At 53.4% G+C, this 6309-nt stretch overlaps 1 long non-coding RNA gene across 1 annotated transcript in view; it reads right to left on the bottom strand.

The window, feature by feature from the left end:
* Positions 1 to 4523: 4523 nt before the first annotated feature.
* Positions 4524 to 6309, bottom strand: part of LOC113933495 — a 36569-nt gene continuing 34783 nt past the window's right edge. The window contains exons 3-4 of the long non-coding RNA XR_003523367.1: positions 5308 to 5507; positions 4524 to 4646 (exon numbers count right to left, since the gene is read on the bottom strand). This is a non-coding gene — a long non-coding RNA (uncharacterized LOC113933495). The remainder of the gene's footprint in view (positions 4647 to 5307; positions 5508 to 6309) is intronic.

Below are 6309 nucleotides of genomic sequence, written 5' to 3'. Positions count from 1 at the left end.
ATGGCGGGAGGCACAAACTACACAAGATACAGAAGTAAAATAAAAATATAACAGGCTAGACCGCGGTAAGTGCTGAGCGGGGAAAGGGACATGAGGTGTCTGGGGTGGGGCGGGGGTGAAAGTTGAGGCAGGATGACCAGGGAAGGGCCCCTCTGCCCCCCGGGAAGGTGACGTTTGACTACCATGCGCAGGGCCCAGCCGTGAGCCCTAGGGCGGGGAGAGAGCCCTTGTCCTGGGCTCCTGGACCCTGCTGGCCCTGGGAGGTATCCGAATCTGTACGAAAGATTCACTGGGAGTCAGAAAGGAGCATTCTGCTCGGGACTGGAGGGCAGCTGGGATGAAGTTAAGCAGTACTGGGCAACAGTCACAAATTCACGAGAAAGAAAACTGACGTGGATGGAGCAGCAGGATCCCAAAGTCAGGCGGACATGATCACCCCCTTTTTCCTCATAAGGAAGGTGACGTTCAAGGAAACTAAGCACATTACTCAATGTGGGCATTCAAACCTACATCTTACCCACTCCCAAGGAGCATCTTCTGTCCAAGGGACAGGGCAACCCTCCCGCCTCCCCGGGAGGCATGCACCCCCCTGCCGGTGGGGGCGCCCAGGGCTCTGACGCGGGGCCCTGCGAGAGAACCTGCCTTGCTTGGGGCCGCGGGCGAGCTGCCGGAAGAGCCGAGGACGAGTTTTGCTCAGAGCTATGGCCAGAAGGGGAGCCCGCCTACGGCCAACAGGGTCACTCGTCCCTCCCTGCTTTGCGTGTCTCCACCCCCTTCCTCAGGTTCCCAGTGGGGGAAGGGGGGTGCTCTCCCCTCTCTTGCCCCGACACTGAGGCCACTGCAGGCGTCAGCAGGAAACAGTGTGGAGCAGAGATGAGAAAGTCTCTGGAATCAGGCTGATCTCAGATAGCCCTTAATACTGTGCCATCTTGGGCGAGTTACGAAGTCTCTCCGCGCCCCATTGGACTAGTTTTCTCCGGCTGCTGTAACAAGTTACCACAAATGTAGTGGCTTCAAACACCGCATATTGATGATCCTGCAGTTCTGGAGTCGGAGATCGGACATGGGCCTCACTCCACTAAATTCAAGGAGTCAGCACGGCTGCGTCCCCCACTCTGGAGGCTCTAGGGGAGAATCTCGTCCACGTACCTCTTCCTCCTTCTGTAACTTTTGCCTTCCTTGGCCCGTGGCCCTCCTCCATCTCCAAAGCCGGCTGGTAGCATCTTCAAAGCACTAACTCCGACCTCCTCTTCTGCCTTAAAGGGCCCTGAGTTGACATTGGGTCCACCTGGATAATGCCGGATAATTCTTACCTTAACATCAGCTGATCGGTGACCTTAATTTCCATCCGCAACCTTGATTCTCCCTTGCCACGTTAGGTAACCTATTTACCCAATCCAGGGATCAGAGAGTAGACATTTGGGGGGGGGTTGGGGGGGGTTGTTGGGGGGCTGGGGCATTCCTCTGCCCTCTTTACTGAGTGGTGATGGCTTTTTATAAGGGCCCTAAACATAGCTATCATAAATAGATGTTTCACAAATGATGCCGGTGAGTATGTGTTTTTATGCTAATTGATTTAAATAAAAAACAAATGTAAGAATGTAACCCTCACCAAAGGGATCCAAAGCCTTAAAGGAGCCAGGGCAGGTCCTCCCTGCAGGCCCGCATGCCTGACAGTAAGGGGGTCCCTCCAGGAAATGCTCCCTCCAGCCCAAGACTTAGACCCTGGCTGTTAGGGTACCCCTTGAGAAGTGGGTTGTCCTGAATTGTGTGCCAGGATTTAATTAATTCTGGCACAACCACACCTCCAAAGCCAGACTCCGGAGCTGTACTGGAATCATCCACCCCAGACCTGGCATTTTCCCCCAAACAACCCCCAGGGGCAACTAGGTAGGGGCCTACCTCCCAGCCAGGCAAAGCCAGCTGGCTCCTGGCCTTTGGAAGTTTTAGTACTTGGGGTCCAATGAGCTTTCTGACTCTTCCTCAGACGTTTCAAAAAACCCTGGCCCAAGTGAATTTGCTACTTGAGGTCTTAACGCATTTAAATGAAAATCAAGTCGTTGATCCCAGAGTCTAATGTCACCAGCTTGTCTTACAAAAAGATATGCAAAGTCCTTGGATCCTTCAGTTCTTTTCCTTGAGAGACAGGAAGTCAAGTTTCTCTTATGAGACAAGCCCCGAGCCTCTAAATGTCTAGCTACAAAGAAGAACAGGTCAGGCTGCTCAAGTCTTCAAGTACGGGGGCAAGCCTCCACTCCTAGTTACCATGGGCAGTTGTGCACTCTGTATACTGCACAAATACACCCAGCTGAGGTGTCAGGGGAGTGAGCATGGGGCCTGAGAACCAGCCCCCACTGCACTTACCAATGGCATGTACTTCTCCCAGGGTGGCCTCCTCCCAAAGAGGATGCACCGAAGGCATAGTGCAGGCTCCAACTCTGCTTCTCAAACTAGATGGTCATCGTGGACAATATGTGGTCCCTCGGCACATGACCGGAATGCTGCTCAGGTCAAATGTGACACATCTCACAAGTTGACAATTGTATTGTATACTGTCTATTTCCCATTTGAAGAGCCAAGTGCATGGATCAAAGCTTGGCTGTCGTGGCAATGTCAAATTTCGATCCCAGTGTCTAGAATTGCTCTTTATTTGTGCTCATCTTGTACCAACCAGTTAGCTGTTTGCCTAGCCCTGCTCCTTCCCATTGTGGGTCCCCCAGGGACACTCTGGGGCCTCTTGACCACACGTTTTGGGAGATGGCCAGAAACCAAGGGCAGAGGTGAGGTGTAAGCATGACTCCAGGTGAGGGAGGCCTGTCCAGAGGGAAGGGCAAGGAGAGTCTCCTTCCACAGGCCCTGGCTTTTCACCATATCCGCACATGATCTTGGTGGTGGCTTCTTAGCTGGTGTGGAGGGTTCATCTCAGAGAAGGATCTTCTGACGCGGCCTTGGAAGTCACTCGGTCACATCCAATACATTCTATTGGTGCATACAGGGCCAGCCCGTATTCAGGGGAGAGGGCGGTAGGAGGGCATGAACACCAGGAAGGGGGCTCACTGAGGGGGCCGTCTTTGAACACTATCTACCACAGGGGGGTTTCCTACAGCAGGGGCAGCATGGGAGAACCAGGCCAAAGGCAGAACAGCCCGACAGTTCCCTCTGGCTCAGGGCTGAGCTGGACTTTTTCAGAAATGTTATCCCCGACTGATTTCACAACTATGCTCTGTTGCCTGCCCCAGTTATGACAGAGCACCAGCCCTGCCCTCGGGGTGCCTAGAGTCACCAACTATCAGGAATATAAGCGTCTTTTTCCTATAGGAAATCGTCCTTCCAGGTGGAGAAATGGTGTGAGATCTTCCTGGCTTCACTACTCAGTCCGATCATTGATTAAATATCTATAATGTATTAACTACAGCCCACTCCATGGTCCAATTAGTTTAGAAATGCCCTGGAATTCTTTTTTCCTCAAGCACAGTCTCAAAATTATTTAACTCCCTCGTGGATTTTCAGCCAAACCCAGGAAGTACACAGCTCTATATTCATCTACTGCGTGATGCTGATCAAGCTTTTCCCCCTCCAAGTGTTGGTTTTCCTCTGGAAGAAGAAGGGTAATAGGAGGGAGATGAGGTTGACCAGATGACTGGACTCCAAGAGCCACCATTGTGACCAATGGGCTCCAGCTGTCTCTGTGGCCTTGGGCAAATTCCTACCCCTGCCAGGCTCTTCATCTCCCACCTGTAACATGGGAAGTCGGACAAGATGACTCTATGGGTCTTTCTAGCACCATCTGCCCCACTTCAGCACATGCAGGAACGCATCCATTGCCTTAGGACTGGGATTCAAGCCCGGCTGTTTGGTGCAGATTGCTATTCCCAGATCCAAGGCCCCTAGCATTTCAAACCATTGCAGACAGGCACGCGCAGCCGCAGAAAGTGATCTGCAATCCATTCGTTGGCCCCCAGCTGCAGCTAAGTGATGAGGCTGGGCAGCAGCCTGGTATAAGGAGAAAAGATTGAAATAAGAAGTCAGCCAGGCTGGGTGAAAATCCAGGCTCCTACTGGATGATGGCATTGACCTTGAGAAATTCCTTAACCTTGATGAGCCTCAGTTTCCCCACCTGGAAAATGAGGGTGCAAGTGCACACCTCCCAGGAGAGGCCCAAGGATTCAAAAGCGTATCTGAGTAAAGCTCGGACGTAGGGTCTGTTATAATTCAAACCACACACTGGAAAGCAACGTCTGTTTCGAAGGCAGTGGTGCTGATTCTTGTCACCGGAGCAGAGCCTTCCCTGAGATAATTTAGGAGGTCTGGGCTCGGGAGGGCTCCCCGGGCAGAGGTGCCACCTCCCCAGTCGGTCGCAGGATGGATGGGCCCCGCAGCCTGGCTGGAAGGGCCATCCGTGCCGCCGCCCCTGAAGATGTCCTGGGCTGTCATGCTTTCTGGCACGCCGTGCTAAAAAAAATGACTCCAAAGAAAAGTAAGCAGACACTCCAGGCCATAAATATTTCAGAGCCGAATGAATGTCCTTTCCCCAGCACTGACTTGCCATATATATTATTTATAAAACCATAACTTGAGTTGAAAGGTAGTCATCGAAAGAAGAGAGAGAGTCTCACTCAGATTCACTGGGTGATTGGAAAAACAATCTAGAAAGGGAGAAAATAGTGTTGGCTAGATGAGGTCACAGGAGGTCATCTGGTCCCACCCCCGGCTCCAGCCCGGCCCAGAGGGAGTGTGGCCGGAGTTAGCGGAGGGCACAGCCCAGGGAGGCCCCGGACACCGGCAGACTGCTGGGTGCATACAGCCCGGGGCCTCGCTGGCTTTTCAGGAAGTTTCTATCACATGACAAACAAAAGTCGAAGTGTTTTTTAAAAACCTTTCATTCCCCCTTTATAATGGGGAGCAGGGCTTGTCATGAGAAAACGGGCCGAGGAGGAGGGTGGCCACGGGCCATTGAGGAAGCAGAAAGAGCCCCCGGGCCTGGAATCGGGAGACAGCCAGCAGGTCACGGGGCCTTCCTGGACTCAGTTTCCCCATCCATGAAATGGAGGACCCAGCATTTCTGTCCTATAACAGATGCTTGGTGGCACCTCCCTCTCTCTCCAGAAATGACGTGAACTGACAATATGACCTATTCGCAGATATAACTTTAAAAATCAATATAATAATGCCTTCACTTGTGATATCAAGGAGAAATAAAAGGAACGTGCTATATAATCAAACCACATTTTGAATTAAATGCTTCGGCACGTGTACCCAGAGGTCGAAGTGAAGGAGTGGAATTGGGGCACCTGCTCGTCTACTCACCACGAATGTGACATTTCCAAACACAGGCTGGTACCGTGAGGCAACACCAGACACTCAAGTACCACGAGCAGCCTTGCGTCTGGGGAAGACGTGTCTGGGACAGTGGACACTCTCAGTAAGATCCTGAGACAGAACAAAAGACAATCTCTCCTCAATGTTCGCTGTGGCAGTGCGTCTTGGAGATTCCGTTTTTGTTAAGACTGTGCAAAAAGAAAAAAGGAAGAAGAAGAAGAAATGCTGTGTGTTATGTAAAACAGAGTCCAGTTCTAGGCTCGGACCATTTTAAGCAAGTTTTTCACCCATAGGAACGTCTGGCGGGACACCAGCGGTGTGTGTGGGATGCGGGAACCATCTTTCACAGAGTGGGGCCACGGGGCCCATGGGACATTAGAGAGCCCCGGGCATCCCTGCCCACCAGGTGCCAGTCCTCCCTCCCAGCACTGTGACCACCAAGTGTCCCCCCCACACACATCTGAGACACCCCCAGGGAGCCCCCTGGACAAGCTGCTCCCAAGGTCGTCCTGCATTGCTCTGACCGTCGGATGCCACCCACGAATGGCTTGGTGACAAACAATCACCTAGAGGTCAGGCTGGCCCCACGGTGGGCACTTCAGTTCCTGCCCCACTGTCGCACCCTGGTGACGGCAGCAGCGGGACTTTGCAGACACACCCAACACTGCTTGAACGGAGCCTGCAGCCAGTGTGTGCGGAAGGGATCCTCGCTCCTTCCCCTCCCCCAGTCCGCCCACTCAGGAAGTCAGGCACCTGCCGGGCACAGAGGGAGCCCAGCACCCCCCCGGCCGGGAGCCCAAGCCGCCCAAACTGCAGTGCCGTGAGCACCCAAGGGACAGGGAGGGCCGTGAGGCCATCTCCCGGGGCGGTGAACACCCACACCAGCTACCCCTCACCACACCCCAGCTGTTGGCCTCCAGCACCCCGGCAGAGAAGATCCAGGTCTCTACGGGCCACTGTGCAGACGCCCCATGGCCTCTGTCAGGGGAC

Source organism: Zalophus californianus, chromosome 10, assembly GCF_009762305.2.
Source record: "Zalophus californianus isolate mZalCal1 chromosome 10, mZalCal1.pri.v2, whole genome shotgun sequence".
Taxonomy (NCBI): Eukaryota; Metazoa; Chordata; class Mammalia; order Carnivora; family Otariidae; genus Zalophus; species Zalophus californianus.
The sequence above is the reverse complement of the archived record's forward strand: the minus strand, read 5'-3'. Positions and strand labels throughout refer to the sequence as shown.